The sequence below is a fragment of the Schistocerca gregaria genome, chromosome X (assembly GCF_023897955.1).
Source record: "Schistocerca gregaria isolate iqSchGreg1 chromosome X, iqSchGreg1.2, whole genome shotgun sequence".
Lineage (NCBI taxonomy): Eukaryota > Metazoa > Arthropoda > Insecta > Orthoptera > Acrididae > Schistocerca > Schistocerca gregaria.
This window is the reverse complement of record NC_064931.1, coordinates 463291936-463319105: the sequence shown is the minus strand read 5'-3', so window position 1 is coordinate 463319105 and position 27170 is coordinate 463291936.

The following is a 27170-nucleotide window of genomic DNA, read 5'->3' as shown; positions in this document are numbered from 1 at the left end:
ACTAACCAGGTGGGATTCAGGCACGCAGTGGTTAGTGGTCACAATGTTTTGGCTCATCACTGTTTATTTATGTAATCAATCCACCTTAAAACATGAATCGGATCAGTCGAATGTTAGGCTGATAAGTTTAGTGTTTCACCATTTCTGTGCCACTTTATGGATATCTGTATGACGCTTTGATGGATAATGATATTAATTGCGAAGATAGAGACACTGACATCAGTCTCATTTTTCCACCTAACTATTTAGTTGTTTCTTGTCGATTCAGTGAGACGCACGTTTCTTAGAGAAAGTGGATAAGCTATGTAAGAAGCGGGCTGAGAAGTCATTTCTCGAGTTCGGAATGCAGTATTTTTAAAGTGCTGGGACTCGGTCGGTAGACGCGGATGGAGACATCTGGGGCGTTAGGTTCAGACTTGCATTCGAGTGTCAGTTGGTGAGCTGTTGCCGCCAGGAAGCCGCAGCAGACGCCAGTCTCACTCTTCTGAGTTGTCGTTCTGGTAAGAATAGCGTACAGTAAAGACCATAACGCGAGGAGAATGGTTAGGTGTTTACTTTATTTTCATTTAAACTTCATTACATTACACGATTTCACATTACGTTTCGTGGTAGAGGGCTCATTCATAACTGAGGATTTTTCAATATTTGCATATGAAATCAGTACCATATTTCCTGATATGGTCGAAGCAATGATTGTGCTCCCAACAGCGATTATGTGTTTGAGCTTGAGATGATCGTTGCCCTTACCTTATCCAATGCTTGCAGGGCTGTCAATCAGATTTTAGATGTCGTTAAATTATCCAGATATTCACTAATTGTGTTTCCTTTCCCTGTTTTTGCACTTGTAAATTACATTAATGTGTGCGTCTTATTGATATGTGTGCTCACAAAGAGGGAATAAAACGGGGCTTAATCTGAAACAATTTTATCAAGGCAGTAGATCATAACCTTCGCAATTATTAATCCTCAAAAATTTTCTAGGAACTGGCACCCAAAACACATTTAAGAGGGGCTTTAATTTCTTATTTGCGACGCTTTGTGCAAAAATTTGATTACGTATTTGTTTGAGAACAGTCCCAGTCGGTCCAGCTGGAACACATTACTAAAACGACTGAAAGCTTCGTTAGTTGGAGTCGACATCTTGCAAACACTTTTGACCAAGACTATGTTTCATCTACCGCAGCAATACCATGAATATTATTAATGGTAACATTGTAATACGTACATGAAGGGGACGATTCCTTCGCATGTTTCATGTCAGATATCACTACCTGTAATGAAGCAAGTGAAAGAATTATGATTTGAAGATCAAAATAACTGACAGGAGATGTTACAATTACAATTCAGGGGCAATAAACGGGAATAATTACGGCTGACCTCGGCGCCTAACTACCATCTACATCTGAACACACGAACTTAGTTGTAGATACCAACAAATAAATCATCAGTGCCAAGAATATTTAATAACAATGAAACATACTTTTGTTCTAGTTATTGTGCGAAATGCAATGGGTGCAATAACATACACAGAGTGACATGTGAAATTAAAAGGAACTAGATAATACAAAAGGTTCTATTATACTTGCAAGCACACAATAACTTAACTAAACTAAATTGCGTGCACAATGGAAGGCCTGTTGCACGATAACGAAGTACACCTTGGGTGTAGATGAAATCACATTTCCAGCACTTCGTAAGAGGCATTATTTCACTCTCATTATTGACTGACAGTTAGGAGCTGATGGCTGACAAGAGTGATGTTTAAACCATATATGTTATCTTCATTATTATCTTAAATGTGTCATACACCCTCAGTACAAATCTCTTAATGAATTATCTCGGACATGTGATATTACTGATGCTAAATGTTCTGTATCCATTGTTCCTTCTCGCGGCCACCTTAAACCATGCCAAGTGGTTGTATCTGTTTTACATCTGTCATTTTCTAAGATAATGTTCATTGCTCTTCCTGTTCCTTCGCCACATAAAGTAATAAATATATGGTCGCTGTTTCCTCGCCATGCCGTGGTCAAAGTCGAAGTAGTCCAGTGAGCAAATGTAGGAATCCTGATTGGCCATTTTAGGCAAGGTACTAGTGGAGGCGGTTTGCCATTGCCTTCCACTGACCTGTTATGTAGTGCCAAGTATTTATCTGTGTGGTATGGATCACTGTGATGAAAACTTGCACAGTGTAGTGTAGGATCTCTGCTGCTATGAAGCGAAGGAGGTGAGTAAAATTTGGCAGCGACAAATAACTTACTCCTCTTGAATAGCACCAAGGGGGCGGCCAAGCTTAACGTTCGTATCCGATTGACGGATCACCAATAGTATCACATAGCTTTACTTTTCAGACACTGCATAGAGGTTTGGAATTTAATGCAGAACATTAACACCAGCTGGTGATTATAAACTTTATGCCACCACATCTGCTCCTCTTGCTGGTCAAATACTGGAAATTAATTTTCCCACCACCAAGAAGTGAACCTCAGAAACGAGTCATTATAATACTGTAAAGCTCAGTGTGCTGTGACTCTTCTGAATGCAGGATGATGAATTATGGAGTTTGGTGGTGAAGCCAAGCCAGGCTGCTTGGGAGTTAATAAAACAGCGTTACATTATTTACGTTTATTGACCTTACTTTATCATCTTAATGGTAGCAACAAGGAGGGCGGTGGATGCAACACGCAGGAGTGGAATACGCTGTGTCCATCTGAGCAGTCACTTAAGGCGTACTTGAAGTCATGGCAGCTTACCCAGCAAGAGCACCAACGTGTAGGGTAGGTAACCCAGCTGGCGGCAGGCGTTGGTCAACTGGCGTTGACGCCCAAAAGGGCTATGATGCTTTTTACTAGGTTACACCTGTGGACATCAAAGAAAGCCTCCGTAAGCTTCCAACAGCTCTGCAAGGGACGGCAGTTGTGGTGCAGATTTATATCACGGCCTCTGCGTCAGAGCCGGCCGCAGTGGCCGATCGGTTCTAGGCGCTACAGTCTGGAACCGCGCAACCGCTACGGTCACAAGTTCGAATCCTGTCTCAGGCATGGATGTGTGTGATGTCCTTAGGTTAGTTAGGTTTAAGTAGTTCTAAGTTCTAGGGGACTGATGACGAAAGAAGTTAAGTCCCATAGTGCTCAGAGCCATTTTTTCCCAGCATCAGAGGAAAGTTGTGGACGCTGGTGTAGTGAGAGGTTTGTAGCTCACAGCAGCTAAGTCTGGCAGACCAGGCTGGCTGCACACTCGAAGGTAGTACTCGTGTGGCGAAAATTAGTTGGAACATTACAGGTCCTGCCTCGAGGCGACCGGAATACAGAAAAGCTCAGGGGCCTCAGTACTTCCAGCTGTCTGTCAGAGGCAGTGATGTTATGGCTTGGTTACTATAATCAAATGTGCTCTACACTGCACGACTGTGCCTTGACTGTGTTAGTTGGTTAAAAGGCATTGTTGTGTACAATTTATGTGTTGCTACAGCTCCTTGAAACACTGTTAGAATGACGTTAAGTTCCCTTCAAGTTAGGTCATATTATAGAACTTTCAATTCAGACTTCTCGTTCGAGCGATGTGTGGCATTGTCCTTGGCTGTGTGCCATGATGTCTGCGGTATCGTCTCTTCTGCCTGTTTCTCATTCTGGTTGTGGCACTAAACGTGAATTCTCCTTTGGTATGCTAGGCGCTGACTGGGAAAACTTTACAAAATTTTATATTCACCCAGGATATCTTTCTGCAGGGCAACACTCCCCGTCCTTTTAGAAAATTCGCCCAGATGTTTCTGTTTCTTTTTTATGAAACAGCCTCATAATATATTTTTCATATGAACAATTTTAAACTATACACTTTTCATAATTTAAATATTTATGAAAGATGATTCATAAAGTCATTGTTTTGTTTCTTAATTCTGTGTTTTCTCTGTTAATTCCTTATACACTAATACAAACAGACAAATTTATTATATTACAGCTTTTGTTCCCTGTTTAGGCTAGTTACTTCTTAAGTTTGTCATCTTCCTTTGATATCAGGTGGTTTCCTAACCCATTGTTTTGGTAAATCGTCCGAAACCTGGTCGAAGAGGCCGGCCGATTTGGCCAAGCGGTTATTGTAATTTACACAGATTTTGAATGTCTTCTAAAAGATATCTATTTAGTTGTTATGTGAAATACTCTAACAGTAATTATAAAATTTCTGTAAATCATACTGGTAAAGTTCAAATATTAAAGAAAGAATCTGGAGAAATTGTTAAAATATATGATAAAAATGTACCAATGATAGTGATGAAGAAAGGTAAAATAAATTTTAAAAACTAATATATTGTAATATTTCTGAAACAGAATTTACTCTTGATGAAAAAAGTATCAGATCATTGTCATTTAACACGAATGTATCAAGGAAATTCTCATGAATATTTCAATCATCACAATCAATTTCGTAAACAAAAATATGTTTCTTTTACTAATCATGTTGAATCTGGATTAACATCAATATTTTTTATAAATTTAAATTTGTGGTTTCAAGTATCGATAAATTATCTTGTAATCTTACAAAAGAAGAATTTAGAGAGACAGCAAAATATTTTAGAAGTGGAATATTAGATCTCATAATTTAAAAAGGAGTTATCCTTTAAAATAGTTTGTTTCTAAACAAAAATTATAGGAGACAAAATTACTTAAAACGAACGTTTTTATTCGATACTGAATTAAGAATATATTTATGATGAAGATTATACCTGCGCAAAAACAGTTTAAAAATGTTTTGTTAAATATTTATTTGAATAAGTAAGATTATTTAATAAATAGAATGTTTTAATTTTTTCAGATATTTCGAAAATGTTAGAGAAATCCTTATTAAACCATATAATCTCGATCCATTTTGGTATTTTACAGCACCAGTTTGGTCTTGGGGTTATTTGTTAAAAGTGACAATTTGATAATATTTCTTCAGAAAAGAATTCGTTATGCACTTCCTAAAACTATTAAATGGTATGTTAAATGAAATAATAAATATACGAAATATTTTAAGCCACAATCAAAAATCAAGTTACACTGCTTATTTAGACGTAGATAATTTATATGGTTGGACTATGTGTCAATTTTTACCATTTAGCTATTTTAGTTGTCTAAATACAAAACGTCTTAACTCTGTAAAAATACTTAATCTACATCTTTTTCATAAGTAGCAGACCAGGTCTGAAGTTAACACTCCTCAGTAAGCCTACACCTGTCAGTGTGAAATTACGCCGTCGAGAGTGACATTTTATTCACTTTTTCTTGATTACTGCACCGCCACCCTCCCCTCCCTCTTCGCGATATTTCATTCTGAAATGAACGATAGACTTTGGAACCATTCGTACTGCTTCTAATTGCTGTCAGCTTTTGCAGTATAAAATTTTTTGCGGTACACGTCATTCCGAATAGAAAAACATTATTGTTTTTCCACCGCATGCTGTTGAATACCTATCTTTAGTTGTTTTAATTAAGTTGGAACAACACATTAGTGCTCAGAAGAAGGTGGGAGACGAAGAAAGAAAAACAAATAAAATTCCACACGCTGACACTGATAGGAAAACAACATGGCTGTTTTACTTGCAAACACTTATACGACGAGATGGCACATATAATCACACACACTAGCGTAGTTTCGTGTGCTTCTCTTCGCTGCAGAATTTTGATGGCCTAGCCGTCATTTATTTTTCATTCGATGGCACTTTTTTGGAGCCTTCACTTTCGGAAATACTATGCACGTGTTATATTGTGTTGTTAAGTATTCACTGCATTGTACTTGAAGAATACGACAACGCGAAGAATACTAACGTGTCTCGTCAATCGTGTGTTTTCGGATGTCTTCGGCCTTTCCCGAGCAGCCTCGCGGGCAGCTCACGCACGCTGCCCTGTGTTAGGAGAACATAATATTAGAGAAGGTCTACGGCTTTAATCTCCGTCCAGACCACGCCCTGTCCCGCCCACAATATATGGTGGCAAATAAGAACATCTCATTGGTTGAGACACGCGCCTCCGTACGTCTGCTTGGTCAGTGCCAGAGGAGCAGCGGACCGTAGGAGGTAGGTAATTCCAGCGGCTGCCTTATCGACGCTCTGTTAGTTTGCTTTCAATTCTATTTAGTGTTTCGCAGCCACTGAGATCGTTATTTTTAAGTAAGCTATGTTTATCCAGTCCGCCTTAAATATCTGCAGAATGGCAAGGACTGATTTTAAACAAGTTTTCTCAGACTCTATCATTGATAATTGCAAACAGTGGTGCATAAAACAAATATCTCTCATTAATTATTAATTAATTACTATTTCAGAAAAGCAGTAGATTCACAGGAAATGTTTAATATGTAAGATTAAGAATAATGTACAGTTTTGTATTAGCTAGGCTAATGTCACAAGTGAGACGACATGTGGCAATGTATGCTAAAGACTTCTCTATATGTTTGCAAAATTCAGAGAGCATAATTGAAAGCATTAGCTCTACGTTTATCGGAAACATTCGATACAGTAACTCTCACATTGCATTGTGATGTGAAGTTATTTCATTTGTTACTCATTGTTCATGTAACTGACAGGCTGTAAGGTCAAGTCTTAATATACAAAAGATTGATTTTATTGCTTATTGTATTTAAACTTAAAGCACAATTCGGCATTTAATAGCGTTTCTACAATTCGAAGTACAGGGATTAGAAACTGGATGAGGCATTACTGCTCTGTTGGAGGTACAGTTGGGAGTGTGGTCGTGTTACGGCGAAGATTGGTGCGAAGAAAAGTGCCGTTGGGCTTGTCGTGTGATTAGGATGTGGCTAGGCTTGTACTGACAGTAGGTGTCGGAGCCGAGCGCGATGTAGTTTCTTTCCGTCGTGGCCTGGCAGCATGGGACTGATGTCTGACGTGTTGTAGGCGCTAAGGTTTTCATATTCATTGTATTAAATGTGAACTGTCACTTCTTCTATTCGGGGAATACAGTCGTTGCCAGAATTGAATACAACAACATGTTCATAACATGGTTGTTGTCGACTGTTACGACTTCTTGTAGTGGATAGACCGATCAAAACGCACAAATTTACTCCTAAATTTCAGCTGACGAACAACAGGCACAAAGCAGACTGCCATCCACATCTTTAATTGATTCAAACGCCACTGTACCCAAGTCAAGACCCCCTTACGGTACTTCACAGGACGTAGGAATTAGAACAGACTCAGATGCATTCGCAGGACAATGCCACCCAAAGGAAGATAAGTGGTAGAGTCACCTATGGTGAGGTAGGTGTATGACGATAACTACAGCAGCTAATGAATTCTTTGTCAACATGGCTTACTTTAGACAGACTCTTGTGGCATATTCCTGGTGGGGAGGAATGACTGTGTTCGAACCCCGTATCCGTAAGAAACTGCCTAACTAAAGCATTCCAGAGCGAACAAAATTTTTATTTTCACTATTTCTCATACTTATTGACAGAATTTAAAAATTTAAATTATTGTAAAGAGCCAGACAACAAGAAATATATTATTATGTTATAAATATAACACATTAAGTCTAGTATTGCTGTTGGAAGCTGCATGTTTGTCTTGAGGCAGCGTAAGGGACGGCCCGTAAATACTCAGGTTTCATTCATCCACTGTTTCACAATGGAAGCCCTTAGTAAGTACGAATAAATTTTGGACGTGATTTTCGACCTCTGAGGTAGTTTTTCTCGCTGACGCCTCCACAAAACGGCGAAAGCAAAAAAAGTTTATCCTATACCGCATTTTCGCCGTTCATGCAGTAAGACTACAGTATCAGATACGACGTTTTAATATATTACTTCTTTACTATGAATTATGTTCAGAAAATAGCCAGAAAACAATTGTCACATATTCCACTTGAAAAATTAAATCACTATACGACACATAGTTCAGATGATATGACGTCACAAACATTTATATGCCTGAAAATGTTGCTTCCATTTAAAATGACATGCATTATACGAAGGCTGTCCAGAAAGGAAGTTACGATTGATTGCGAAATTAAAATAACAGTGAAAATCAGAAATGTTTCATTTGTAACAGTTAGCTACACCTTACAGCTACTTCTCTACATAGTCGCCGTTCTGACTCAGACGTTCGTCGTAGCATTGTACCAACTTTTCAATACCCTCATCATAGAAGGCAGCCACCAGTGCTTTCCGCCAATTCTCGACACTGGCCTTGAGCGCGTTGTCTGTGCCAAAATGTTGTCTTAATAACCAGCGGTTCGTTTGAGCAGAGATGAAACTCAGTGGGAGACAATTACGGGCTGTATTGTGGGTAACCAAACGAATTGAAACGCTGCAGGAACATCTTCATTGTCCCTGCAGAATGAGGCTGAGAATTGTCTTGAAGAAGAAATCGCGCGACAGTTATGTAATGTTGGTTGCATAGCTTCAGGGGAAAATTCTCACGAGGCACTCGTACTTGGCGGGAGACACTTTTTTCTTTAACATCTTTACGCGCTCACAAATAGCTCAGGAATGAAAAGAGCGACATAATGCTACCTAGAGTCATACCAGAGACACTGCCCAACACATCTTTGCAAAGCTTTATCGGATTTTCATAGTCGTTTCCATTTCGCGACCGATCATAACTTACTTTCTAGACCGCCCTCGTAAGTTGAACGTCTGTCATGACTTCTTAATTTATTACTTCGTTATTACTAACTTTATTTGCAACCACTTTTTGCAGACAAGATATCTACATACACCACTGTATGTACCTGCAAACCAATATCATTATAAGACAGACAGTTCAGGAGATATGACATCATAAACATTGGGGTTCTCTAAAAACTAGCTTTTGCTTAAAATGTAGAGAAATTTACCCAGGGCAAATTCGTCCAGTGATTCATAATGAGAGCACTTGACAACTTCTAACAAACTTTTCAAAGACCGCCCTTTAAGCCTTGCGGTCTATCGCACTGTTTTCCATGTGGGAAGGCGTGCCAGTCCACGGCAAGAATCCGCCCGGAGATTAGAGTCGAGGTCCGGTGTGCAGGCCAGTCTGTGGTTGGTTTTTAAAGCGGTTTTCCAACTGTCTCGGCGAATGCTGGCCGGTTCTCCTTATTTTGCCAGAGGTACAATATGTCGGCGATTGCTTTGCAAACACTGACTGCATTTACGCCTACACGATAATTATCCTACCACGCCAACATTGGGGTTATGCTCGTCTGTCGTCTGGTCTGTGACGTTCCCGGGGAGGGGGGGGGGGGGGCGGTGGGGTGAGTGGATTGCTGTAGCCTGTTGTGGGGTTGTGAGCCACTGAGGGCTATGGCAGGAACGAAGCCTCTCCGACGTTTCTAGATACCCAGTTTCACACAATATAATACAATATAACTTTTCAAACCCTGAATTATAATCTTAACACATTAATTCATTTTTTAAGTAATCGGATGTTTCAAGCCGCTTTAAACAAGGAACTTCGATTCTATAAAGATTCCGGGAGTTACTGATACTGTAGAATTGGTCGCTTTAGTGGTTTATATGAGATTTATTTACAGACACATCGTACTTTCCCGTCATAGTTGTCATACATTTAAAACTTTACATCGCTAATTAGTAATACGTTGCGGTTATGACACACTCCTGGAAATGGAAAAAAGATCACATTGACACCGGTGTGTCAGACCCACCATACTTGCTCCGGACACTGCGAGAGGGCTGTACAAGCAATGATTACACGCACGGCACAGCGGACACACCAGGAACCGCGGTGTTGGCCGTCGAATGGCGCTAGCTGCGCTGCATTTGTGCACCGCCGCCGTCAGTGTCAGCCAGTTTGCCGTGGCATAAGGAGCTCCATCGCAGTCTTTAACACTGGTAGCATGCCGCGACAGCGTGGACGTGAACCGTATGTGCAGTTGACGGACTTTGAGCGAGGGCGTATAGTGGGCATGCGGGAGGCCGGGTGGACGTACCGCCGATTTGCTCAACACGTGGGGCGTGAGGTCTCCACAGTACATCGATGTTGTCGCCAGTGGTCGGCGGAGGGTGCACGTGCCCGTCGACCTGGGACCGGACCGCAGCGACGCACGGATGCACGCCAAGACCGTAGGATCCTACGCAGTGCCGTAGGGGACCGCACCGCCACTTCCCAGCAAATTAGGGACACTGTTGCTCCTGGGGTATCAGCGAGGACCATTCGCAACCGTCTCCATGAAGCTGGGCTACGGTCCCGCACACCGTTAGGCCGTCTTCCGCTCACGCCCCAACATCGTGCAGCCCGCCTCCAGTTGTGTCGCGACAGTCGTGAATGGAGGGACGAATGAAGACGTGTCGTCTTCAGCGATGAGAGTCGCTTGTGCCTTGGTGCCAATGATGGTCTTATGCGTGTTTGGCGCCGTGCAGGTAAGCGCCACAATCAGGACTGCATACGACCGAGGCACACAGGGCCAACACCCGGCATCATGGTGTGGGGAGCGATCTCCTACACTGGCCCTACACCTCTGGTGATCGTCGAGGGGACACTGAATAGTGCACGGTACATCCAAACCGTCATCGAACCCATCGTTCTACCATTCCTAGACCGGCAAGGGAACTTGCTGTTCCAACAGGACAATGCACGTCCCCATGTATCCCGTGCCACCCTACGTGCTCTAGAAGGTGTAAGTCAACTACCCTGGCCAGCAAGATCTCCGGATCTGTCCCCCATTGAGCATGTTTGGGACTGAATGAAGCGTCGTCTCACGCGGTCTGCACGTCCAGCGCGAACGCTGGTCCAACTGAGGCGCCAGGTGGAAATTGCATGGCACGCCGTTTCACAGGACTACATCCAGCATCTCTACGATCGTCTCCGTGGGAGAATAGCAGCCTGCATTGCTGCGAAAGGTGGATATACACTGTACTAGTGCCGACATTGTGCATGCTCTGTTGCGTGTGTCTATGTGCCTGTGGTTCTGTCAGTGTGATCATGTGATGTATCTGACCCCATGAATGTGTCAATAAAGTTTCCCCTTCCTGGGACAATGAGTTCACGGTGTTCTTATTTCAATTTCCAGAAGTGTATATGATATGTTGAAAGAATTCTTCACTGATCTTGTATTCAGATACTATCGAAGTATTGGTATCATCGTACACATATCCACTCTAAAGAATAGGTCCTTTGCAGTGCATGTAGTAGACATTTTTGTCAAGCCTTCTTGCATTTCATTACGATTGTACAAAGACGATTTTTCTCTGCAGACAATAATATCGTCAGATATCAATCGCTCAGTGCTGATGAAACTAGTCTAGTAACTCGTTTAACCACTTTGTTACTTTCATACTGTAGGGCATTCACCGTCAAAAATAGATTTCCGAGCTATATTAGCCAAATAATAACTGAGTTCCTCGCATATTTATAAAACTACTCCATTTGATTGTACGTTGGCTACTGCTTCTCGATCTTGGAAGAGGGATTCAGCCTGCTGCTCTGCGTCTGTTGATTACTGTATGTCATGTATGGGTAAATCAAGCTTTGTTTTAGATGATTCGTTTTTCCTGAATGTGTGCTAATCATTTGATATTAGATGCTCTTCCTCCAGGAACGTCATGGGGGAATTTTTTATCTGAAATAATTCTTGATTGTCCTGTTTCAGTCAGATGTTAGCGTTATTGGTCTATACTTCTGTATATGCCATCATTTAACGTTCTTGTAAAGAAGATTGGTTTGCACACATAGCCAGTAATGCAGGACTATTCTCTGCATATGTAGCACTTGCTATGCTTTAATCCGGAGATGGAATAACTCCCAAAATATATGTCCTGCTTCTTGTAAATGTACGTTTACACTGACCAGCCAGAACATCACGACCACCGGCCAGCTATCCATATAAGACGATCCAGGCGATAGTAGCGTCACGTGACGAGGAATGGCTGATAAGCACACAAATGCATGGTGTATTTAATGCCAGTTACAGTGCTGTCCGTCTGTAAAATGGGGAAGGCGAGTGATCTGTCTGAGTTTGACCGAGGGCATATTGTGATGACCCTCAGGTTCAGCACGAGCATTTGGGAAACTGCTTGACTAGGCAGATATTCAAGGAGTGCTGTGGTGAGTGTCTTCAACATGTGGTGAAACCAAGGTAAATGTCATCCAGACGTCGTGGGATTGGGCGGCCATCCTTTGATCCAGATATCAGACTATGTAGGCAAGGCAGACTGGTAAACAGGACAGGCGGCAACTGCTGCAGAGTTCATATCTGACATTAATTCTGGGCAGAGTATCAGTGTGTCTGAACACACAGTGTACCAAACACTCTTAACGATGGGCCTCCGCAGCCGACGATCCATGCATGTGCCAATGTTAACACCACGACAGCGCCAACTACGATTGATTTTGTCATGTGAGAATTGGCAATGGACGTTGACGCAATGGCATTACGTTGCGTAGTCTAATGACTCCCGGTCCCTTCTTCACCAGTCCGAATGGAGTGCATGAAACTATCGTCATGCAGGAAAACATCTTGACACCTAAACTGCGGGACGGAGACAAGCTGGCGGCGTCGCCATTATGCTACGGGGAACATTCACGTGGGCACCATCCGTCCTGTGTAGCCAGTGCAAGGCACCATCATGGCCAGTGAGTATGGTACCAGTGCTCATTACCCATTCATGAAGATCATGTTTCCTGAAAAGTAGTGTCATTGTGGAACAACACAGTGCACCTTGTCACAAGGCCAGGAGCAAGACGGAGTGGTTCCAGAAACCAGAGGAGAGTTCCAGTTGATGTGCTGCTCCCCCCCCCCTTCTTTCCAGCTCTGAAGGAGATCGAACACATCGGTGACATTAGTGTACGCGGCATCAGAGCTCATCACTCCCATAGATGGTATTTAAGGGAATCAGGTTCCTTGGGTGTTGCAGATATAGTGCCAAGTTACTCCAACTACCTGTCAGGCCTCAATGCATACATGCCACTACGCAATGACGCTGTTATCTGTGCCCAAGGTAAACGTACCGGCTATTAGTCATGTGGTCATAATGTTCTTGGTGGTAGGTGGAAGCAGCAGCAAATGCGATAGAAGCAATGTGTTCCGTTATTAAAGGAGTAGATTTAATAGATACTAAGTGTCACCTCCACCCGCAATTTCGAGTATACACATACGTATCCAGTGGTTTAATAAGTAGACCGGACAGGGTTTATTTAACGAAAGGCCTTATCTGTGACTTACTTGGGTGGGAAATATGCCCCATTAACTTCTCCTATCACTGCATGTTTCATATAACTGCGCAGCATAATGATCAAGAAACATTCACGGGACAGAGCAAGTGGCAGTTAAACGGATGAAGAATTGGAACAGGAGGTCAACGGTTTTTGGAAGCAATGACTTTGATTGGAGTCTAGATCTCCAACATGCACAATATGGTGGGTAAAATTTGTAGGGAAGCAGCCTAGTCACATCGTATAAAATTCACATCTGTCTTTCCATTGTGGGCCAGCCTACTCTGCTGTAACTAGCACTGACGTCATAGATGTTGTGCAATACTTTAAAAATCAGGTAAATAACAATACTAATTCAATATGTGTTGAATATCAGTTCTATAACTTTAACCATTTTCGAAATTTGGACATTTTTCTGTAAAAATTATTGGCGCAACAGAAAAGGGCTAAAAACTTAAAAAATTTATATTTAGATTCCTTTTGCATATTAATTTTGTAGGAACAGTATTCTCGATCTCACGAATTAAAATTTTAGTTGAAATTCATAATTTCCTAGTTTTTGTCTTAAAAATTAAGGATGCAAGATAGATTAAGTAGGTGAATGAATAAGGCTAGGATGTTTAAATTTAAGTAGAAGCGAGATCCGCTGTAATCATAAATATGTGAGAAGTTTCAACTGAATAACTATAAAACTATACCTATAGCGTATCTCCAAAGGGCCAGTTCAGAGCTCGTCTACTGCGTATAGTGTAATTAAATTAATTCTCTCGCCCAAAACATTTGACTTAGCCACGTCAGACTTTTATTATGATTACTTACTTGTGTGCTGATTGCATATTTAATTTGAGAGCTTCATCGGCCATCAGCAAAAGTAGCAATGATTTATTAATAACTTAAAGTGGTGCATTACCTGCCCAGCGGGAGAGCAGATTTAATCTGATGTTATTTTTTACTAACCTGCACTAAAAGACTGTCAGCAATTGAACCGCCAGAAGAAAGTGAGGTTAAACTTAAATCAGAACCTATGTCTATTGAGGGAACTGTAAATCCAGACAAATATTCATGAAAATAGTAATGTTGAAGTGAATTATGGAGGATTGTCTCCTGACAGTAGTGTGAAAAGGGGCAATGATTCAATAATAGAGACCCCTATAGTAAAGCAGAAATCAGAAATTGTTAATTTATTGGATGATAGTTTTTCTGATGAATTAAAAATGAAACAGTCATCAGAAATGGTAGAGTTTAAGAAGGAGAAGTTAGATATGACTGATCAATCAGAAGTTTCATTTAGTTTTGATGATTCTGGTGTTGGAGTTAGTTTTTCGTCACCTGAGTGCGATTAAAAGCCAGCTAGTGAGCAACCCAAAGATATTGGGACTAGGGATTAAAATGTAATATTACAAGCAACAGGTGCCAGTAATGCTAAAATGACAGCTGAATTAAAGTCTGAAATAAGTGAACTGGTCAAAAGCACCAATGCTGAATTAAAGTATAATATAATTGATGCAAATAACAGGATTGTGGCCAGCCAAACCAATTTTAATAAACAGTTTGAGGTAATGGACAATACCTTCAAGGCTGGTTGCAATAAGTTGAAAGAGGATCTGGACAGTCTGAATTATAAAATTGATTACAACCATGAGGATATTAAGAAAAAGGTTGCTCAACCATTTTCTGAAATGTACAAAACACTAAAATCCGAAGTTGCTGAGGTTCGCTAAGACTTCCAAATTCAAGATGCGAAGCTGGAGCACAAGCTAACAGAAAAGATCAAGGCGGAATCTGAAATGTGCTCAGATATTTTTAAAGATGTTAATATAAAAGTAAACATACGTCAAGCAGAAGTAGACGCAATCAAACCTCATACTACTCATATTGTGCAAAGAGTAGATAATGTTGAAATGAGAGTAGAAAGTATTAGTACTAACATTGAGAGTAAAGTAGCTTCAGTAACTTCTGGTAACGGTAGTATGCAATAAATTGTAGCTGCAAACGCCGCTTTTATCGGGTGTCGGCAGTCCTTGCGGTTCCATCCAGATAAAAATATCCACCCGCTAGATTTCTGGAACGATTTTGAAGATGTGATTCCACTAACTTGGTCTGAACGAGAGAAAATCTCACTTATTAGAAGTCATTTAGCAGGTGACGCCATTCGTTGGTCAGCTGATTTTATGTTGAAGTGTAAAACATTAGCGGAATTTGAAACAGCTTTCTTTAATGAGTATTGGTCTAGTAATAAGCAAAATGATGTGTTGAGAGAATTTTGGAGTGGAAAACGCTTCAATGTAGGCAAGGAATCTATTAAAGATCATGGATCTCACGTTTGTCACATTTGGCCGAAAAGCTAAAACCTGAAATGGTTATACTAGGTCTTGAAGCCCAACTGCCGTGGAATTGGCAACTAGAATCATATCTGCCCCTAGAGACAATCTGGATCGTTTCATTGAATATTTGGAACGTGTAGAACGTGTTGCTGCCGATGAGCAGCAAGCACGTAATAACAGAAATGGTAATAACACTAGTAGTAATTTTAAGAACTAGCAGAATGGCAATGTAAACATCAGAACAGTAGGTGTTCGCCATCCTAGAGAGGTGGTAATTGGAGAAATAATTATCAGAACAAACAATGGCACCCAAATGATAGTAATTTTGTTCCGAACAAAATTATGCAGGTAAACAACACTGTGGAAAGCAATGTTGTGACAGTTAGCTATAATGGAAATAAAGGAAACAGTAGTAGGCCGAGGCAGGAAAACTAGTTCCCGTCTATGAGGACGCTGGCGCTCACCAGGCGGTTACTTTTCCTAAGCCAGTAATTACAGTGATTGGTAAGTCAGATCAGAATACTCAGACTGAACATGTGAATGAGGGGGCGGTAGCATGTCAGGATACAGCAGAAATATTAGATCACTCACAATATTTGATAGATACCGTATTAGAGACGCTGTCTAAGTGGGAAGAGAAAGAGAAGGCGCAGCAGTGTAACGGTAGGGAAGAGCTTCAAAATACTGAATTGTCAGGTGAAGAAGCAGAAGAAATCAATGCTTATATTTACGATGGGGATGATGTGCTCTTATCTAAAGTGCCTGTGCAGTATGTTGATACTGTACTAATATATTTAGGACAGGAGGTAAGTGATAATGTAGAGGATAGCCCGTTGGGGTTCGATGAACCCAGTAGCTGTGACCAGGTGTCATTTGAGAAGGAACCCGACGATAATAGTTATAGTGCTTTAGCTATAACTAGTGATATGCCCGGTCTGGAGGAGCAGAATCGCTCACACTACAGTAATTTCTGTCATGTTCAGCAAACTACATGTAATGAAGTTTTGCGGTGTTTCGATTCGAATTTAATAGACCGACTGGAAAAGGCAGCTGAAAACGTAGTTCAGGAAACCGCTACACACTTTGACCTAAATGTAATGAAGAGAGATGTCGATCGCTTTATTTGGAGACAAATCCAAAAGGAACTATTGGATGAGTTTGAGGAACCACCTGTACAAATTAGTATAAGCCACCCTATAATAATAGTGAATATGTTGGGTATCAATTTACGTTGTCTCTTAGACAGTGGAAGTGAGGTGAGTGCGATATCTCAGTCTTTCTTTGATGCATTACCTGGTAAAGACAAGCTTACAGTAATGAGGGTCACATGACTAAGAATAATTGGTGCTACTGGCAAGGTGTCAAAGAACGGTAAAGCAAGAAGCCTTGCTGCCCTTTGACATTAATGGTAATTTAATTGATCATCCATGCTTAATTGTAAATAATCTCAGTATTGAGGTTTTAATTGGCATAGATTTCTTATCAAAATATAACAGTGTTGTTGACTTTCAAAGAAGCCAGTTAAAATTGGTTTTGCCGATAACTAGAGTAATTACGGTACCTTTTATTGATAAACATATAGTAACTAATAATGGAACTTAGGATGTGCCTATACGAGTTCTGAAAAATAGGAGATACTGGGACGAAGGTGTTAATTTTAGTAAATACCAAGGACCTTCCAGGATCATAGGAAAACAACATGCCAATGCACATAGGCTAGAGTACCCTATGAGTAAAAAGCTTTTAGGCCTCAGGAACGTGATCGACCTAAAAAAGTTCATAGGTAGTGAATAAATTCTGTAGGCAGGCGGTTGTTCTGTAACCTCTAAACAGTGTGACAGCTGTGCACTCCCAGCTGTGTGAAACCTTCTTTCTCTTTCAGAATACACTCTCTCTTCATCTTTTCTATCGATCTAAAATTTCGACTCCTTCTTTCCAACACAATAAATTTACCGTCATGGCTATAAAGCCTTAAGTTCTTTGACCATTCTATCCACCGATTAGTGAAGAAAGTACCTAATGTGAGAAACCTAACAGTGAAATAAACAACAGAGAAGTATGATGTAATGAAGATACAAATGTGTTTGAGTAAGACGTATGTATAGAACCCTGGTAATATTGGAAGTACAAAGTGTTGTTTTATTGGAAATGGTCCCACAATAATATTTAAAAAAGATATATAAGTTCTTTTATAAGCAGGATCTGAGGTGGCAATGAGGCATAGTGTATGCATTAGAGCTAACTAATAAATAGTAAGAGAGAGTGCTTAGTCTTATGAAAAATGGACCGATTTTGTAAGAATGAACTCACCTTGTGTAGCAAGGAATGGCAGTGTAATAGAATTGGACAGTGTTTGTGGTTTAGACGTGAAGGACATGTCCTTGAAATATTGATAAGGTTGGAGTTAGCCGTTATTTGGTGTTGTGTGTGACAGGTGACTACTACAGGTATTGAGGTTATGAGTTGGAGGCGTGAATGCGACCATAGGTACCCTTATGTTAGATGAGGCAGAGCAGCTCATGTTGTCCTATAGGTTTAAGGAATTTAGCATTACACTCGTCCATAATTACTTAATGCACTTTAGGGGTAGGTCGATAGGGACTACCTGTGGTTTCAGCGTCCGATCGAGTGGAAATGGATTGCCACGTGAGCAAACTGATCAGCTGTAATACACTATAGATATGAAATAAATGTGCTATCCTGTGCGTTAAATGTTGATAGAGTGAGTGTTAAATAAGTACGTACACTAGTAACATAATGGCAGATGTGAAACATAATTTATAGCTCAGCATAAATACAATTCGATGAAGTAAGTACATAATTGCAGATGTGGAACTGACACAGCAGTAGAGGACCAATAAGTGGATTTAGTAGTCAACTAAACGTAGTGTGTTTTGAACACTCAGAACTGTACTATTACCACAAGTTACTCACATGTACAAAGAAGCTGAGCAGACATCTACTAATCAAATATACCCTTACTATCTCTAAGAATAAGGTAATCGAAGATGAGTCAGCTAAGTAAATAAAGTACAAATGTATCAGGAACGTACCGAGCAGTGGTTCAGTGTTTAGGCCCAGAAATAATAAATTGAAATTAAATAGGATTTATGATTGTATGCCTTGAGCATTAATTTTCTTTAGTAAGTGACTAACGGCTTTTTGAGCCAATTGTTTATCGATTTTATGACAGTTAAGTAGCTGCGAGAGTAAAATTGAAAAAGCTCTTTTACCTTTGTTCCAGTACCATATTGAAAGATAAAATGTATATATACCCATTTCATTGTGACCTGCCCTTAGATATTAAGTGAACAGGTTCTGAGGCACTCTTTTTGTTTGTTCTACAGGACAAACCAGATAATGGCAGCCTGGTAGCTGCATGAAACCGTGGAGTGATTTGGACGCAACTCAGTGACCTCTCCCCTTTCCCCATATAATTTAGAGTGCATGTGAAGGACGCACACCATAGAAACTTCCCTTCTCTACCCTTGTGAATGGAAGTGTAGAACGCCAGCCAAAGCGTGTGTGTAAAAATGAAATTGTCGTGATTTGTGAAATTTTCCTACAGTTTTAGAAAAGACTGCTAAGATATAATTATCTCTTTATGTAACATGAATAACTGTGTTATTTTCTGTGAATTTGTGTATGTAAAAATGTATATAAGATTTTCATAGTTTTACATAATTTATGAGTTTGTCTGTCTAAGGCAATATGTATGCCAAAGTGTTTCATTTATTTTGCTTAAATTTTGGGTGATAGTTTTGCTTAAGGGGCAGGGAATATGTCAGCAATTTACATAATTGAAGTAGGTAATGAGTTTTCTTTTAATATTTCTATATGTTTACATTTCAATTTTAATTTTTCATAGGGAATTAAGCTGTACTTTTGCTTCCCTATTTGTAGTTAATTATTTTAATTTCATTAAAAAAATTAAGTAGTGGGTGATGTAGGGAAGCAGCCTACTCACACCGTATAAAATTCACATTAGTCTTTCCATTGTGTGCCAGCCTAGTCCGCTGTAACTAGCTCTGACGTCATAAATATTGTGCAATACTTTAAAAATCAAGTAAATAACCTGATACGTTTCTAGTATGACAGGAGTAATACTAAATGAGTATGTGTTGAATGTCAGTTATATAACTTTAACCATTTTCGAAATTTGGACGTTTTTCTATAAAAATCATTGGCGCAACAGAAAAGGGCTAAAAACTTAAACATTTATATTTAGATTCCTTTTGCATATTAATTTAGTAGAAACAGTATTCTGGATCTTACGAATTAAAATTTTAGTTGGAATTCATAATTTTCTGGTTTTTGTCTTAAAAATTTAGGAAGCAAGATGGATTAAGTAGGCGAATAAATACGGCTAGGATGTTTAAATTTAAGTAGAAGAGAGATCCGCTATAATCATAAAGATGTGAGAACTTTCAACTGAATAACTAAAAAACTATAGCGATAGCGTATCTCCAAAGTGCCAGTTCAGAGCTCGTCTACTGGTATAGTTTAATTAAATTAATTCTCTCGCCCCAAAATATTTGACTTAGCCACGTCAGACTTTTATTATAATTACTTACCTGTGTGCTGATTGCACATTTAAATTGAGAGTTTCATCGTCCATTAGCAAAGGAAGCAATGATTTATTCAATAACTTAAAGTGGTGCATTACTAGCCCAGCAGCTAGTCGAGAGAGCGGATTTAATCAGGCGTTCCACTTAGCCGTCCGCACTACGGTTTTATATATATAAGAACGCAAAGTGAGAAAATAAGGCCCCAGTTCTCTCCAGACGCTGATTAGCGCACCATCTGTGCCGGGAGTCACGTTTCGTCAGTATCATTGCTATAAACAGCCTCGGAGGCCGTAATAAGTTACTCGGGACACGTGTAACCATGAAATCATTGTCGAATGAAGGGTTCATTCTGGGATGACTTTAATGATCTCTTTTCAGTTTGCGTATGTCGTATTTTCACGTGCCGCCACGGGACAGACCCTCTACCATTTTTTAGCGTGGCGTTTGATGAACATTATCATCAAATTATGGCGAGCATTCATTTAAACATTTAATTTGAACAGTTATAGTTGCATCAGCGCCTTAGACTCTGAACGGCTCTGGTAGTTGGATTGTGTGGATTCTTTTTTATCTGTGACTTTCAGAATATAGTGAACATTTAAGAGTGAATCGTTTTTGATTATGAACCCCAGACAATCTTCTAATTCCTCAGAGCTATAAGCTGTAGCTATAAGTGTATTTCTCAGATGAAGTGGGCACCAGGAATTCTATTTTACAGGCTTCACGTTTTGCTAATCACTTTCTGGTAGCCAGTATTCTAGTTAGAGTACCAGTGTTGAGAATGGCAAACAACAGCATTAAATAAATCATAGGAACATTTTAATAGCAAATATTTCCACCACCACCCAATATATGGTGTATGTGCCGTGAAAGACATTCCACCTTTATTTATTATTCAATAAATATCCACCCACCACCCCACAAATGTTGCTAATTGGCCAGGAAATGCGTCTTTTCTACAAGACATTCCACATTAATCATTCTTATCATTAAGACCTATTTCCATATGCCACCCCACAAGTTCCCAAAACGGCAGGTAAAAATAATTATTTCAATAAAAATCATTTAACTGTACCACGTTTTTGAAGCAGATTAAAATGTATAAAATATTTTCTCTGAGAACCATAAAGGCTTCTAACTCTGTACAGATAGTGCTGAAATTTTGTGATCAGAATTTTTATTGGCCTTAAAAATAGTCTTATGGAGGGGATCTGTTCGTGCATGAATTATGTACTTCATGTAATCAACGTTTTCGTTTTAAATTGTACAAGTGTTTTCACAGCTATTATATATTCACGATGACAAATTTTCAGAAATAACTTCCTCTTCTGGTCCTCTGTTCAGTTATTTCCCTCTCTTTGACCATTCCCTCCTCCCCCCCTCTCTCTCTGTCTGTTCCTTCCTCTATCCTCTATACCGTGACGTACTTGAGATCGGCAGAAATGATGGTCCGAGGTTGTTTCTCAGTTTTAATACTCCAGCAGTTGACTTCTCTGCAGGGCACGAAATAGTCTCCGTGTCAGACCCTTTGTTGCCTTAGACTGGTGGCTGTCCTGGTGTTAAGGATTGCTCAGTACTGTAAGAACTGCTTTAGATTACTTTCAAATAAAATTCTGTTTTGTGGAAATAAGCTATAACTCAGGCAATAATGGGGTTACGAGTCGTAACTGCATTCCATTGTGTACTACGAAGTATTGTCAGTCTTGTGATATATTAACACATCGGTGTCCCTAAAATGCGTTTCCATGTGCAGACGAAAGGTACAGTCTCGTAATATGTATGGGACAATTTTACGCGTCGCAGTTGAGGTAAACAGCGTAGTGCATAATCTTACCCCATCCGTTATAATTATCAGCGTTTTCGCTGATATGGAGCTAGAAACGTTTATGATCGTTACAGGTGAATATTGTACACCGATAATAGTATTCAAAGAGTTTTTTTTTTGTTTCAGGGCTTACAAAAGGATAACCGAGAGGAAGTAATGCTTTCCATAAATTCCCGAAACTGCAAAAAGGTGCCTCAAAAAAGGAAAGACTAAACGTCAGGTATCGAGGAAGTTGCCTCACAAATCGCATTAAGGAGGTGCGAGGCCCTTTCAAGTGTACTTTTACCTCTATGTTTTTAGTTTTGTAGACTGCTGCCTACGTAAAGATAAGCTCAAAATTAACACCACTGGCCCTACTTTTTGAGGATTTTGAGGTAAACAACCTGGGAAGATTCGGAAGATGTCTTAATGATGAGTAGGAACTGGAACCCGCCGAACAATACACACCTTTAGACGGATTTTATTATGATATGACACAGAAAGATTTCAGAAGATTAGTTCATGAGTACTCTGAGAGGAATAGTAAAACAATAAAATTTGACGAAGCACTAAGATGGTCCGAAAAGACTGAGCTTATAATTTCATGCAGAGACGAAATCTTATCCTTCCGATCCCTCAGAACTGGAATCTCGGACGTGTGATGGGGTTCAACAAACAGTCAACAGGCATATTCTTTTACAATATTTCGTCGCTAATGGAGAGATATAAATATGAAGTTCATAACATATTTAACGTGAATGAGTCGGGGATTACAACAGTTCCTAACAAAGTTCCGACAGTGGTTGCAACATGTGGCAAGAAGCACATGGGCAAAATTGTATCTGCATAAAGAGTGAAGAGAACAGCTGAAAACGGCTGTATGTTGTATGAGGGCTTCGAGAGGGGAAGGGGTGGGGAATGTGTTACAAACCCTCCAGTAATGATGTCTCGGAAAAGGATGAAGGAGAGTTTGAAGAATGGTACCCCTCCTGGGCCACTAATGATGTTTTAAGACACTGGGTATATCAACTCTGTATCTCACATGGCTATAACGTTTTGTGAAACATATAAAGCCAACAGAAGAAAATCCAGTACTGGTAATTTTTGGACGACCACGTATCACATTTGTGTCTGAATGCAGTCCTTTATTGCAGGGACCATAACATTCACGTGCTTAAAATGCTTGCAAACAATAGCCACAAACTACAGCAAGTGGATCGCTGCTTTTAAATCCGTGGAAGGACCTTTATTTACAAGCATGCAAGCAGTGGGTCACCCTGTATATGTAATTACACAAGAATTTATTGATGAATTGTTTGGAAATGCTTATGAGAGGATGGCCAAAATTACTAAGGCAACAAAGGCGTGCAAGATATGCGGCAATTAGGGTATCGGTGGTCACATATTCAACGAGGATGACTTCCTATTTTCTATTGTTGCAGACCAAAGTAGGACAAATTTAATGATGCTTCCAAAGTTGAATCGGGATCTCTCCGAAGCCAATGTTCACAGATATCTTCAAATGAATCATAACCAGGATCATGTACCTACATTTCCCCAAGAGAAATAGTTCCAATGCCAAGATGAAAAGATTGCCAAGAAAGACATAATAAAGGGGAGGACATCAGAAATTGTGTACGGGGCCCCATTCATGCAGTAACTGGAATCCCAATCAACAGAACAGGAATTGAAGAAAAGTGCGCAGTCTTCCCCACTTTATTCTATATGTATTTCCTCCCTCCCCTGTCTCTGTCTATCTCATTCTACCTCATTTCACAATTCGTCTTCTCCTTTCCTCTCCTCCGCCTCACTCTCCTCAACCATACCCATCTGCAGGTATCCTCCTGAACAGTATTCTACTTGAATAACATACCAGTCGTGCACGGCGGATGCCAATGAAACACATCAGGCTGTGGTCACACTCGTGTTTCATTGTCCTTTTCACTCAGCACACCTAACCCGCCGATCAGGTAAGTTAAATTAATAATTATGTTTCGATGTATGTGCAAAAGAGCGGTGTTACACGGGAGAGTCGGCGACGATTATAGGGGATTTCCTTTAACTTCTCTTAGTTCTATAGTGCTTGTTCAATTCATTCTGGTGGTTAGCGGAGAGTGAAAGCATGGTATTTACAATTTCTGCTTATCTTTGTGTTTCTTCAGCAGACGAGGTGGCTATTAGGACTCTCGTTTGGGAATAGCACCAACCACCTGAGTCCTGTGAGCGGCCGCCCGCTGTCACATTCAAGGGGGCAGAGAGCGGCGGGGTGCGTCTTTGACAGAACTAGTCACACTCTAGAAAGAAGGGATTAGTGTGCTGAGTTCACAGTCTCGCCCTTTCCTCGCAATTTGGCGAACAAAAATACCGAGGTCTCTCAGACCACCCACTGTAACAATCCAAATAAGGAAGCCCTAATGAAACCCCTTTGGTAGCAAAAGAAATGGCGAACTTAGTTTCCTAACATCGACAGGAGCTACTGACAACAAAATTAGAGTTATTGCAAGTTTGACTAACAGGAATACTATGTAATTAATAACGTTTATTAAAAAGAAAGGAGTAAATAAAATACTATCAGATGATACGAAGCCTGAAACTTCAATAATGTGAAGTATCAAACACTTCCTCGCTGAGAGCCACAGTAAGCACTTCTTCACGGGGAGCCATAGTAAAATGGTTCAAATGGCTCTGAGCACTATGGGACTCAACTGCTGAGGTCATCAGTCCCGTAGAACTTAGAACTACTACCTACTTAAACCTAACTAACCTAAGGACATGACACACATCCATGCCAAAGGCAGGATTCGAACCTGCTAACGTAGCAGTCACGCCTAGAACCGCTCGGTCACTCCGTCTGGCGGAGGAGCCATAGTAGACGGACGTGGTCATCGATAGGCGCAGAGAACGGTCTTCTTCACCACATCAGGAGAAGGTCATTCATGAGCAGACAGGTCGCGCAATGCTAGCGTCCGACGCTGCCTGGCAACTCGCTGCACCTCGTCTCGCAGAAATTATGTACCGCCCTCTCTCCTGTCTGTTCCGAATGGCGTGGTGGCCCTTGACTTTCCGCCGTAACACAGTGAACTATCAAAACATGCTATAAAAGGACTAATACAAACGGAATAAGTGTCTTATCCGCGGCATTCGAAATTCGTCTGGGATAAGAGGCAGGTAGGCCGCTGAGGCCGAGCGGTTTTAGACGGGTCAGTCGGCACCGCGCTGCTGATGCGGTCGCAGGCTCGAATCCTGCCTCTGGAATGGCTGTGTGTGATGTCCTTAGGTTAGTAAGGTTTAAGTAGTTCTAAGTCTAAGGGACTGATGACCTCAGATGTTAAGTACCATAGTGTTTAGACCCATTTTTTAGTATCTGTGTGGTCCCCTTTCAACCATGTTTTTAAGCTCTGTGATTCTTTTTCTCTTTACTCATCAACCTTCCGATGCAATCATCGCCAACAGTTCCATTCCGGGATTACCAGTCAGGTAACACGATTTCATGTTTTATTCGGTCTAATTTGCAGTCATTTTCTTCCGACGATTCATAATTATCACAGAGTCACATGTGTATACACACTCATTGCCCCGTGATGAGTAGATGACCCTTTTTGTTCTGTGCAATCACTGGGTTCATAACAATAGATGTATGTAATTCGTAATCCTTGTTTCGTTACAGTAGCTGATAGTTCCCATCACATTGCTGTAATTTCTAATGTTTACTCACGGCAAACAACTATAGTTCACGTGTTAGGCCCAATCCTTTTCTTCTGTCTCCGTTCTCAAAGTTCCTTTACATGGACCTGAACCGTAGTGGGGGACTTGTTTCTTCCGACGGGATGCTCAGTGCCTGTCAGTGGCAAAACACATCGAGGTTAATTAAAGTTTCCCCGTACTCTAAACGATGAATGGAGGCAGAAATATGATGAACAAGCAACTATCATAAACTATGTGGTGCAATATCGTATGGATGTTTACGTTGGGTATGTTACTGATTCGGTGGCAGGTGAGTTCCTGTTTTCCAACATTCATCCAACGGTCAGTCCGAATAACAACGCCTACCTTGTAACGAACACCACCGACGAAGGAATACACTGCGCAACAGAATTAAAGGATAACTTTTTGAAAAAATAAATATCTCCCACTACAACGCTAAAGTTTGATATTATGCTCAAAGGTATCTACTACCTTTCTATGTAACGATGCAAACGCATGGTGCCTTGCCACGTCACTCTAGAGCTCAGCGACGCATCAGTCAGGAAGGTGCCGATAGATGCGAAAAAGACCAGAGTTAAGAAGTTTATGTGAGGTGTAAGGTGGGTCAATGATGTGACATTATGAGCAGATTTCTTCACAATTCTGTCTAACGCTTTCGTAGACGTGTCACACGACATAAGAGTGTCACAACCCCTCTTAGGCACGTTTCACACCGTAGTTTGCTGCATTTTCTGTGCAAGTCAGAACCATGACACCTGGCGTTCAAATCACTCAGTTTTATTATGGGTGTCGGAGGAAAAAATCTCAGACACAGAAACGCTTAAAATCAACAAGTACAGATTTCGGGGAAGAGATGAGGGGTGCCGATGAAACCAAACGTTTCACGTTCGAAAACGACAGTACAGTATGATGAGCAACAGGTCAACGGTTCTTGACAGTATTCGACACTGCTGAGGCTCCCCAGACTTCCGTTTTATACAGTGAAATCCGTGGAATCTAAGTGCCACGTGAAGAAGTGGTTTCATTGACGGCGTTTAGTTCCCCCTCAGCCTTTCAGTGTCGATTCTGAGAGGCGGTGTGTCCAAAATGTTTATCTAGGCAACCCATAAGAAATCCACGTACATTCAGGGCTGGTTATCACGGTTCGGACCTTCGACGCTGAGAAGTCAAACGAATGTGTAAAATGTGGGTATGACGGAGTGTGACGACCTTCCCATCGTGTGACACGTCCACGATGGCTATGTGCAGGATTTTGATGAAATTTGCTCCCAGTGTGACTTTATTAACCTAGCTCACACCTCAAGTCAATTTCCGAGCTCCGGCCATTTCCTAGCACGCCTCAACACTTCGCTGTTTGAAGCGGCACCGAGCCTGGAGTGTGAGGTCGCAGGGCGTCACATTTATTCACCACTACAGAGGGAGTCTGTTGTCACCGTTGAGCCAAATTTCAAATTTCGGCATCGAAATGGGGTACAATGTGGAGGTTTCAAACTGGGATCCTTTCATTTTGTTGCGCAGTGCATATACCACAAACACAGAATAACTTAAAATCAATTAATGATTCGCATGGAGAATTTTATGTTGTCACTTGTAACGTCATAGGAAAGAAATTAACGAAAATTTACAATGAATTATTG